Here is a 12,269-nt window from a genome sequence, read left to right as displayed (position 1 = left end):
TCGAGCCTTGCATTTTTCTTTGGAAGATTCCTTGGTTCACTTTGCGTTTATCCTCATGGGTTGCCAACACCCAACACACAAACACACACTCTCATAAAACATAATCATGAAACACACACACAAGCCCTTTTTAAACCTCTGTGGGTTCCCTTCCCTCCTTCCTAGTGTATACACATTCCTTTTAGACATTCCATAATTTTATGTATTATGTATAAACATTATATATGTATTTTTATTCTGCCCGGTCTACCTAATATATCACATACAGTATAAACATTGTTTGACGTATAAACAATGTATAAACATTGTTTGATAGCACAGCTACTTTAAAAGAGAACAAGTGCAGAAGGCCATGTATTGTGGTCTGAGGGTAGGGGTGGAGGGAGACACGAGAAGCCTGGAAAGCCAAGTCCACAGAGCTTTAAGCATGGAACACATAGCACACGATGCACCCAGCGGCTCTGGCCTGGGGGACATCCCCTCGAGCACCCATTAAGCTCCTCTGGCCTCAGAGGAGGAGACAGACGGGGGCAGATCCCAGATCTACAGCTGGAGGGCAGAGGTTCCTTAAAGAAAAGAATACAGAAATCCAAAAACAATAAATAGGTACAAAAGTGAAAACTTATTTAGAATGAGAAAATCAAAACAAATTACAAGTTTTAAAAAGCTGACGAATTCCACAAACATCACAAAATGCTATTCCAGACCAGCTTCTGCCTTTGCACAGTTCAAAGCTCATTTCCCTCCCCTCCACCTGCTCTGGGGCCCTTCACATCACCCCAGGAGGCACCTCTGTGCCAGGAACAGGGGGCGGCAAGAATGCACAGGAGCCTTTCCCACCCCAGGACGGCCAGCCACGAATGCCACAGCCATGGTGACACGTCTCCTTAAAGCCAAACAGACTTCCCCCAACTCCGCATCCCTTGAGCCAGACCCCAACGATGCCCTGACAGGCCCCTGCAAGTGTCAGGCAAAGTGAAGGGAGAACGCAGTGGTCTTAACAGATTGCAGTTAAATTATTTTATTTATGCAATTATTACAAATACCTGTGACCATGGCGACACATCGCAAGGGTCCCTGCTGGGCCTGGGAAGGCTCTGGTGCACTGGGGCACCCTGGGTTTGAAGCCTCACCAGCTTCTGGTGGCACCACCTCTGCTAGAGACCTTCACCCTTCACCCTTCACTTTGTCTGGTGGACTTTGTCACAGTATAAATGTCACTTCCTCCTGAACCCCAACCTACAATAGGGCCTTGCTATTCTCTCTCACAGAACCCTGCTTTTCCCCTGTTGAGTATTTTTCATAATTTGTAGCTATATTTTTGTGTGTCTGTTGATTGGTGTCTGTCTCTCCCAGCAGATGTCATGTCCCAGAGGGCAGGGACGACATCTGTCCTGTCTACTGTGTGTCCCCAAAGTCTAGTACCCACTAGGCCACTATCCACAATGACAAGGAGAGTAAACAGCGTGCTGCCACGCGGTACACTGTGTAGTGTCAGAATGCCAAGCACCAAGGTGCTAGTGAGCTCCTTCCTCTGCTCTCTGCCGGCTGAGTTACCCCTTCCCAACAGCTAACTGCCTGCTAAGTCCAAGCAATGCTCAGAGATGCACAAGGCCTAAAATAAAACAAGAGAAAGGCGGAAACGATACCAGGGGAGGTTATGGGGAATCACCCACGGAGTATCACACCTTATATACTGTTTATTAAGGATATGGAAAATATCACACAAAATATGAAAACACAAAAACAGTGTGTTTTGTGTGTGGGGGGGTTTGGTTTCTCGTTTTCTTTTGTTTCGTTTTTTGGGGAGATTTTTTTGTTTTGTTTTGTTTTATAGAAGGATAGCTTTACTGCTTTGCCAGGCAAAGAGGGACACTGCGGGCTCCTGCTGTTGAAAACTATGTGTCCCTTGTGTGTGTTTTGTTTTGAAAAAATATCAGAAAATTCTGGAAGGCTCAAAAGGAAGCAAGACAGACACACAAGATGGAACGGGTTAAACCTTTTTTGTCACACAAGAAGCACATTACATCACAGATCCTCCTCATTTGCACAATGAAGTGACGTCCAGATAAACCCATTGTGAGTGGAGAATGCATTTAATACACCTAACCTGCCACACATCATACAATAGCTTAGCTAGCCCACCTTAAACATGCTCAGAACACGGACGGTAGCCTACAGTTGGGCAGAATCGTCTAATACCAAGCCTATTTTAAAGTGTTGAATCTCTCGTGTAATTTATTGAATACTCTACTGAAAGTGAAAAGCAGAATGGCTGCGTGGGTGCAGAATGGTTGTAAGAGTGTCGGCTGTTTATCCCCATGACGGCATGGCTGATGGAGCTGCAGCGCTGCTGCCCAGCATCACATATCGCTAACCCGGGAAAAGATCAAAATTCAAGACTCAAAGTTCAGTTTCGACTAAATGTGTTATCGCTTTTGCACCATTGTGAAGTTGAAAAATCGTTAAGTTGAACCATTATACGTTGGGGACCATCTGCATATGAGTATTTCCTAGAAATATGAAATTAGGCTAGAAAATAGACTGGCCAAAGAAATAAGAGAGGAAGAAAGATTGAGGGATGGAGAGAGGGAGGAAAGGAAGGAAGGAGGAAGGATGGAGGAAAAGAGGGAAGGAAGGAATGAATCATTAAGACCTCAAAATTAAGCAAAATGAGACAAGTTACCTAAAAGACTGTCACGATTCTCAGCCTGAGCTAAAACTGGCTTGTCACATCTGCAGTGAAGTATACCCGATTACAGAACTTTCAGGCTGCACCACCAGTACCTGTGCCGTGCAGTGAGTTGGTTTTAGGGAGGGGGACCAGAGCTGGCCACCAGCCCTCACCCAACACCCCAGAAAGGGCTCCTGCCTGCACTCACCAGGACTAAGGGAGGTCTGGCCATCACACATTCAGAGGACAATCCAGGAGCCTCCAGGAGTGGAGGACTGACACTCCTTCGTGTCCCCTAGACCTGTTTCCATGGTGACAGAACCCCTCATGCCTTGTAAACCAGGAAGGGAAGCAGAGCAAGCTCTCCTCCTCCCCGCCCCCAGCCCCTCTGCCCCCTCCAGTAGGTCCTTTGTCTACAGCTGTGTCTGTAAACACGTCTCTGCACACCCCCTCCTCTAGCCCCCGCTTCTCCTGTCTGCAGTGTAGCACATATTCCCCACCCCCCAACTGATCTATTTGGGGAGAATGGGGGAAAACGACTCTTTAATTTCCTGCCTTCATTAATTATTGTAATGGCTTTCAACTTGGGGGAGGGAGGGGGCACAACGCGCCTAATATGTTTTTATGTCAACAAACACATTCTCTCCTTGGCAGAGAAAGAGGCCTGTTTGGGGTTTGGGGATGTGGAGTGATTTACAAGGAACATTAACACCAGAGAAATTCTCCTGCTACAGATTCATGGGTTGGCTTTCTGTGGTGACTTGAACCCTCACCCTCACCCTCTCCCTCTCCCCTTAAGATCCCTGTCTCCTCGCCTCACTTTTCCCCCTATCCTAATACTCTTCTTCTCTCTCTTAATCCACCTCTTTTCCCCCGTGTTCACATCCCTCTTTTCCCCACCACACCCCTCTTGCTGCCTCTCGCCTTCTCGCCAAAGCTGAGGACTCTTGGGGAACATGGCTGATGAGAGGAAGCTCTCGGGCTGACATCGTTCGCTGCAAGGGTCCTGAAGGGCGCTGTGGGCAGGAAAGGTGGGAACCGGGTCTGCTTTGCCCTGTTTCTCTGTGGAGACCCCTCACCCCAGCCTCTAGCCGTGTCTTACTCTCCCCATTAGAATGGGAGAAGGTTACCAGGGGAACCCTGAGTAAACAGAATGCTCTCCAGGCCTTTGTGGCCCTGGGCGGGGAAGCCCACTGGAGAAGTCTTCCAGGTCTGCCATCAGTGGGAAAAAGCCCATTTGGGTTGGCAGAATCTCTGGAGAGAAGGAACGAGATGAAGCTAAGAAAAACAGTTCCACAAATCACTCTTCAGTGAGGTGAGTCTCCACAGCAACCTGCCCAGGGCTGAGAACCACAGAGGCAGGAGATGCACTGTTGCCACGGAAACCACATCCTAGAAACCCACTGGTATTGGTCCCTGTTTGCGTTTGCAGATAAGGTGCTGGGGGCAGGGGCTAGACCTGCAGGGTCCCTCAGAGGAACAGGATGGAGGACAGAGGGAGAAAAGAGGGGAGAGAGACGAGGGGCAGGAAAGAGAGGCAAGAGGGGAGAGCAGATGGAGAGAAGAGAGAGAGAGGGTGATAGAAGGAAGGAGGGAGGAGAGGAAGGTTCTAGGAACCAGACAGCCTCTCAGGGGGATCCTGAGTTCTCTGGGCTTTGCCCAGAAGAGAAGGAAGCGCCCTGTGCACTGAGTATGGGCATGTACAAGTCAGTTGAGGGGAAGGGGACTGAGCTGAAGCCCAGGCTGAACCTCACGTCAGCCGAGGCACCCACTTGTCCTCATTGCTTTTACTCCATCATTGTTCAAAATGAGTAAATGAATCATACCCTGGGGCGCCTGCTCACTGACCACAGAACAACCCCCCAAAGGGTCTGGAACCAGAGGAACCCCACTTGGGGCCTCCGGTCCCTCCTCCCCCCAGGGTGCCCAAGCACAGGGGTTCCAGAGGGAAGGTGATTGGAAGTGGGCCCCAAAACCAGCCTCTTCCCTGATTACTCCCAGACACGGGTCTGTGGTTCCCTTTTTCTGGGAGTTAAGTGGCCACTGTGTGCCTAGCACCACCTGCTGGTGACCACTGGGAGCAAGACAGCAGTGACTAGAATTGGCGGGGCCCAGGGTGGCCCCCACCACTGAGCCTCAGCAACCTCTTCAAGCCGGGGGTCAAACTGGTACCCTCCTCCACGCCCCCTCGGATGGCCTGTGGGCCAGATGAACTCTTCAGTCAAATGAGCCACAGTCGCATTCGGTGTCTGATCTTGGCAAGTCAATTCCCTCTCTGGGCTCCCATGTCCCATCTGTGCAATGAAGGTCTAGAAGGGCTCTTTATGGCTTGGATACTCTGATTCCTTGACTCAAGCCAGAATTTAGCCCCTATCTGGAATATTTCTTTGAGTCTGAGGGGAGATACCAGAACCCCTCCCCCAATGTACTGTTCCTTGGACTGGGGGCTCTGTAAACCCCACGTGGTTCAAGGGCAGCCTGGAAGGCACCAGAGTTTCCCCGTCACCCTCCCTTTACCAAGTGGGCCCCGCTGAGAGGGAGGCAAAAGCTTAAGCACCGTAACACACAGCACCCACTACAAGACATGTCCCAGGCCCTGCAATCCCACCTACCCCTCCTCTGTAGTCTGAGAAAGCTCCCGGGTCCACAAAGGCTCCTAAAAAGCTGTTAGAGGAGAAGGAAAGCTGGGGAACCAGCATTCTCCCAATCAGTGTTGGTGCCTACCACATCTGCAGGAGAGATGCCACTTTGGGACACGGTGCCAAATGCAGAAGGCTTCCTGAGCCCCTGTGATTGCATCAATGCCTGCTGAGCTGTCTGCTGCAACCAAGAGAGCCAGGGCTGCAGTGGGGGAGGTCTGGAGGCAATGGTGGCTAGCCCAGAAAGGCAGGAAGTGAGTGAATACAGGACTCGCGTCAGGAGAGCCAAGTCCAAATCACAGCTTTCACATTTAGTAGTTCCATGACCTGGTGCCATTTTCCCATTTGCCAATTGTAGATAACAGCAGTATCTACCTCCCAGAGTTCTGGTGAGGATTAAAATGAGATAATGCATGTGAAGCCCTTAGCACAGGGCCTGGCCCATAGCAGCACTCATCATTACAGACTCAATTCAGAAACTCTGGATTTGGACCAGGCCAACTCTGACTCATCATAATATTGACAACATGTAAAAAGTGTTCCTCCTGTTAATAGCTATTCGTGGAGCACCTACTATGTGCCAGGCACAGCGCTGCACAACAGGGCTAGAGCAACAGAGGAGACATATGATGCCAGATTTCATGGAGTTTCTAGTCTGGTGAGAGGTAAGGGAGAGTGGTAGACGGTCATCAAACAAATAATGACACAAAGAATAAATTACTCTCCATTCTGAAAGGGAAGCAAAAGTGCCAAGGGAGCATATGACTGGAGAGATGACCTGATCTGGGTGGTTAGGGATGATTAATCTTTGCCTCTCCCTCCTTCATGCTGACTGGAATGAGGACATGATGGCTGGAGCTTAGCAACCATCTTGGACCATGAGGCAGGGCTGCTGGATAAGAGGGACCTAGATGCCTGATGACTTTGTGAAGGTGTCCAAACCCTCTCTGTATTGTCTAATTCTGATGATTTTATTCATTTTCTTGACAGAAAATGATTTTAATCTTCTTAAAGAACAGTATTGTTTTAGTTTTTAATTGTCCTTATCCTCAAAAAGCTCTGAACCACTGGACTGGGGTTAGTAATGAACATGCTGCCTCTTCATTAGACTGTAAGAATGTTGGGGGCAGAGGGAGTCTCCAGCCCAGGGCTTTCCTCATAGGAGAGTGTTTGTAGAGTTTTGTTGAGTGGGAAGGGGTTAAAAAGAGACAAAAATCATGGACAGATAAATTGAAGCTGGATGTAAATCTGGGGCAAGAAACCCAAACCATTTCAAGCAGTGTCTGAGGACAGAGCGAAAGGAAGGCGGTACAGAGAAATTCAGCAGCCAAGGACAGGACCTAGCAGAACAAGAGCTGAAGGACTTGAACCCAGGGAAAGAACTGACCTCCAGAACAAAATACTTTTGGGGTGTTAGAGGGCTCCTCAGGGATGGCTTGAAGTTGACCCTGACCTCGAATGTCATGTCTAGGGAAGACAGCAGAGACCTGGGTTTAAATCCTGCTGTGTCGCTTACTAGCTGGATGAGTTTAGATAACTGGCTTGGCCTCTCTGAGTTTCCGTTTACTCATAGAACAGTAAAAATAGATGGAATGATATGTACGAACTCCCCCCCCTCCGACCCCCGCGTCACTGCCTGGCATGTTGTGGCACCCAATCAATCGTAATGATGTCCAACAATCTTTCAGGTGCTGTGGCGGATGGACTTTCAGGTGGCCACGTACGTGATCTGGCCTCCTGATGTTCATGTTTTTCTGGGATCCCCACCCCTCGAGTGTAGGCGGGCCCTGGGACTTGCTTCTAACCCACAGAGTGCGGCAAAGGTGACCGGATGTCTCTCCCATGATTGTATTACGTTATGTAAGACTCGGTCTTGCTGGTGGACTTGCTTAAGAGTCTCTCTCCATTGCTGGCTTTGAAGAAAGAGCTGCCACGAGTCCTACGGCGGCAAGAAAGCGCGGTCTGCCAATAAATACCCCGAAGAGCTTGAAAGCGAACTGTTCCCAGTCGAGCCTCTAGATGAGAACCCAGTCCTGGGGTTCCTGTTTGCAGCCTTGCAGAAGACCTGGCTAAGCCATGCCCAGAAACTGAAGTGATAAACATGTTGCTTAAGTGCTAAGTGTTTGGTAATTTGTCACATGCAGAGAAAGGGAATACAGGTGCTACATCAAGAGTATTTTACGCAGTATTTAAGGAATATATTGCTTCACTTTCGTCAGCACATCAACTCTAATAGGGGGTATTATTATCCCTACTTACAGAGAGGAAACAGGCTTGATTTGCCAAGGCCACACGGCAACTGGGGAAGAGGGAGCTGTGACACAGGCTCTAGAGACTACACAGCAAAGAGCCCTGTGACTGGCCTGCTGGCAGCGTTAGCTTCACCCTGCACAGTGCTGTGCAGCCACATGAAGGCCTTTAGGCAAATGCTCTCTGCCCAGTTCTCCACAGACCCCACCCCTCCCTAGAGCCTGGTCCCCAGCTGTTTCACATGGTTCTCTCAGCCACCTGCCAGGCTCCTGAAGGCATTTGAGTCTCCAACCCCGTATAACTAGGGCACTGGGAGTTAGAGGCCACATACAGCAGGTCCTGTTTCCTCAAGGGTTTGGGAGCAAAGGGCAAGAGCCGAACTACCCGGGGAATGGCGCAGAGAAAACAAGGTAGCAAGCATCCCCAGCGCAATTCCCTTCCTGAGCTGTGAGGCCACAATGCATCATTTTCATGACATCTGTGTATGGTGACGTCAGGGTCGCTGCACCCTCCACACCCCAGGGCTGGGCCTGGTTTAAGGACCCCACCCCAGGGAGCAGCACAGCAGAAGGATAGGGATGCATGGAGACTACAGCCTTAGAGGGGACCCTCAGCTCCCGAGGCAGGGGCAGCGAAGGGGCCAGGGGACTCGGGGAGTCCTCATCTGGTGGTCTCTACGGGAGGGTTACTGCTTCATTTAGAGAAACACAGGGACACAGGCAGACAGCACAACAAGCCCCAGGAGCCCTGACTCAGGGCTGCACTTACACTGTTGACCCAGGTTCTTTCCTTCCTTCCTTCTTCCCTCCCTCCTGCCCTCCTTCCCTATTTCCTCCCTCCCTCTCTTTCAACCACTTGTGCTAGGGGTGGACAAGGGGGGACTGTCTGTATTTATAACTTGAGAATTAAGGCCAAGTGCACAGGTGACAGTTTTTTTTTCCCGATCTACCGGAAGTCACAGGATCCACCCAGCCAAGGCAGGAAGGGTGAGCTCTGCCCTTGGGTCGCCCTTCTCCTTTCAGTTCGGCTGGTCGCTTGTACCTTCTCATGCAATTCACTCAATGATCCCTAAACTCTGATTAGGGCCCAGCCTTCATCAGGGGCTGGGAGCACAGAAAAGAACCAAGTAGTGTGTGAAAGGACAGGCACCACAGACCCCACTCCCCATGGCGAGAGAGGCTTCTGCCAGGAGCAAGTCTGGCCAGCCCAGCCCGGCTTCCAGGGCTGGACCCCACACTGCAAGTTTTAAAGCTGCCCACCCAGGTGAATCTATTGTGCGGCAGGTGTTGAGAATCACTGTCACAGGGAAGGGAACACTCTGTCTCAGGCATCTGTGGTTGCCTTGTCCCTTCCCTTGTAGAAAGCATCTGGATTTTAGTCACTTCATCAGAAGAAGATGGTTTCTCAGGATTAGGTGAGCTCAAAGTTGCAAAAGAAACACCTCCCCTAGGCTGCAGCGGGCTCTAGCCCAGGCCAGTGCCTCAGAGGCAAACTTCGTAGCTGCTGTATACTGGTAAGTGCCATATTGGAAATGTTCTCAGTTTTTTTTCTCCTGGAATTTCAAAAGCAAATTACATTCTGAACACTGTTGGCTAAGGACAGCCAGTTTTCACCAATGAGCACTGCAGGAAGGGATCCAATACAAACCATCACCACGGCACGCTGCTACACACCAGGTACTATACACGTCTACCATCTGGACCTCACAACAGCCCTAAATGACACCTTCTCCCCATTTCACAGATGAGGAAGCTGAGGCACAGAACTAGCAAGTGGGAGATCTGACTCCCTTACTCCTTGCCTCCTATGTAAAAGACAAGCACTACACAGGGACACTGTGTCCTGAATGACACCAGATCACAAAATCACATTCATCAAAGGAAACTGGGCGAAATGAAGACAGGTGAGTGTGGAAGTGCTGGTGGGCACTGCACTGGGCGGGCTGCACTAGACACAGCTCCCCCCAGACCCAATCTAGAGAGAGCCCAGCCTTAGAGAACAAGTGAGTCTCTCTCGCTGGGGCCACCTCCGTGATGACAGCAATCCTGGACTAGAAAATCACCCAGTGTGAGACTTCTCATTCCAACTCCTACCCTGGAGGCTTAAGTACCAGGGGCTCTTCTTCAAAACAGGCCCAAGGCCCTTGGTGACAGAGTCTCTTCCTGGGGGGGCCTCAGCCACCCTGCAACCTCCCACCTCCCCTCCACTAGGGGTCCCAGCCCAGATCTGCCATCTCTGTGCAACCACGTGTGAGTTGCTTTAACCTCTCCAAGCCTCAGAGTCGCCATCCGTGAAAAAGGGAAAGACGTCTATTTTTCTTTGTGGGAGGATGAAACGAGACAAGAGTCTTACCCCAGGATGAGACCATAGTAAATTAATTCCAGTGGAATCGCATGTACTCTCCACGAGAAACCCGAGTTCTGCTATCACGGAAATGCAAGGCAATCGTAAGCCTGGGCTGGCTGAGTGGAGCACTCACCTGGGCCAGGAGGAAGGATGATTCGATGGAGGGATGGAGATCATGCTCCTGCAGAGACATTCCACCAGGTGGCGCCATGGTACAACATTCACAGCCCTTCAGGCCAACACACCAGGATCGCTGGGGTCTCCAGGGTCTTCCTGCACAAGAACAGGACTTCATTCAGTCAGAGCTAAAGAAAGCCTGAGACTTTGTCATTCTTCACAGCTTCCCTCCATCTCCTTCATCTAGATCTTCATCAAAAGTGTGGTGGGAAGGGGGTGGGGGCACAGGGACAGTGACAGTGGCAATGCCAGGCCATGTCAGCAGCAAAGTCCATCAAGCACCTACTATGGGCAAGGCCCTCTGGCAGGTATTGTCGAGTTTTAGAGCTGAGAGGGGCCTTCAAGGAAATCCACCCTTGCCCCTTTGTTTTTCCAGAATGGAAGGAGGCCAGGGGAGGGTCACGCCTCTCTGTTAGAGGTGGTGGAGAGGCCCGCCAGGCTCACCTTAGGGTGTAGCCTGACTCAGGAGGACAGGTTTCAGGTGAGGCCACCATGCCTCCTCCCCTCCTCCTTGCTGAGCTGAGCCAGACAAAGCCAGGGGAAGACAGGAAAGGCATCCCATCCGACTGCAAAGGGAACAGAGAAAATGAACTGGGTGTGACTCCCTAGGCTATTCCTGCCTCACCCTCTCCTGGGACACAGGACACTCTTCCTGAATGTCTGCTGAACAGACTGCAGACCTAGGACCAAGGTGAAACCATCCAGGGAGCTTCCTCCTCCAGCCCTGAAGAAGGGGGACATTTCTCTCAGGGTCCCCTCATTTCAGAGAAACAGCCCCATGGAGTGGTTCAAGGTCAGTGCTGCAAGGCCCTTGGGGGTCAACTGGGTCAACCCCCTGTGGTACAGATGATTCCCTTGAGAGCAAAAGAGGGTCAACAACTCACCTCAATACCAAAACTCTACAGAATGAGGCAGCTTTCTATGCACTAATATGAAATGTGTCCAGGATACTGTTAACGTAAAAAAGAGAGGGCAGAAAACGTGTCTAATTTTCCATTATTTATATTAAAAAAGACAAAATTAGTATATTTGTGTTTGCACATAATTGCATAAATAAGTTCTGGAAGGATTTAAAAGATGCTAAGAACAGTAGTTATAGGGTTGGAGGGGGGATGCATGGATGGATGGATGGGACAGGGGAGGGAGGGAGACTTTGTCCATATGCATTTGTACATCACTTGATCTTTGAACCATGCAAATGAATTGTTTCAAAGACTAAATTTTAAAAACAGTTTGCCCAAGATCATACAGTGTTCCCCACAGTTGTAGGTAGGATGCTTTCACATGGTAGGATGCCTTCACATGAAATGATCTGGGGTGCACAAGGTGACTGTAAGCAATTCACAAACACAGCACTGAATCATTCAGTGAGAAAGCCATTCCCTTTTCATTTCTCTTCAGTCTTCTGAATCCATCAGGGGGAATGCCTCAGTGAGATGCTAGCAGGTCTTTGATACCTTTCTAAATCCTGGTAAACTGCCTTTTTAACAAAGAAAAAAGGCATCAGGCTTAGAGCCTTGGTTGACAGCGGCAGCTAGCTAAAGGGTGAAAATGGAATCATGTTATTTTCTCTACACTCAATTTACTTGTACTAATATCTACTAGGAATGGCAAGTAACATTGGTCTTCAATTTGCAATAGCAATATGAGTCTTCCTTTTGGAAATATTTTAAGTAAATTGTATGTTGCTCTAAAGAAAACTATTACATAAACCCTAATGCCATTGCTTTGTGAATATGGTATTATCAAGTGCTAACCTTGCACCAGAAACTGCTAAGCGCTTCCCATGGATTAATACGCTGACCCTCCCATCCCTGGGAGGTGCAGATGAGGGCACAGAGAGGCAGGGAGAATGTGGACCTTGCCCAAGGTCACTGGTTGACTGGAGGTGGAGCTGGAATTTGAACCCAGGCATCCAGCCTCCTGTAGGGCCCAACATGGGAGGGACTAAAAGCTGGTGGCCCAGTGAATGCAGACCAGCCCTCCCCCCTCCAGCTGTTGGCAGCCTGCACTTTAGGTAGTTGCCCTAAAGGCTCAGCCTCATTTGGACAGCTTTATCTTCCTCCTCCCAAGCTCTGGGTCCCTAAAGCCAAATGGTTTCAGCTCTCCCTCCACCCACTAACCGAAGGATTATAGACACACACACACACACACACACACACACACACACACACACACACACA

The 12,269-nt window shown here is 49.9% G+C and overlaps 1 protein-coding gene across 2 annotated transcripts in view; it reads right to left on the bottom strand.

Moving 5' to 3' along the window:
- The window catches only part of FAM241B (family with sequence similarity 241 member B), a 126,562-nt gene that overhangs the window by 107,302 nt on the left and 6,991 nt on the right, over positions 1 to 12,269 (bottom strand). Inside the window, exons 4-5 of one of the 2 annotated variants that reach the window (XR_003797075.1) lie at positions 10,531 to 10,652; positions 10,042 to 10,182 (exon numbers count right to left, since the gene is read on the bottom strand). The gene's annotated coding sequence lies outside the window, so the exon portion shown is untranslated. Of the gene's footprint in view, positions 1 to 10,041; positions 10,183 to 10,530; positions 10,653 to 12,269 lie in introns of those variants that run through there. The other variant, XR_003797074.1, reaches the window with a different exon arrangement.

The sequence above is a fragment of the Monodon monoceros genome, unplaced genomic scaffold (assembly GCF_005190385.1).
Source record: "Monodon monoceros isolate NGI ecotype Baffin Bay Population unplaced genomic scaffold, NGI_Narwhal_1 Super_Scaffold_4, whole genome shotgun sequence".
In the NCBI taxonomy this organism is placed as follows: domain Eukaryota; kingdom Metazoa; phylum Chordata; class Mammalia; order Artiodactyla; family Monodontidae; genus Monodon; species Monodon monoceros.
This window is presented reverse-complemented; position numbering and strand designations above follow the sequence as displayed.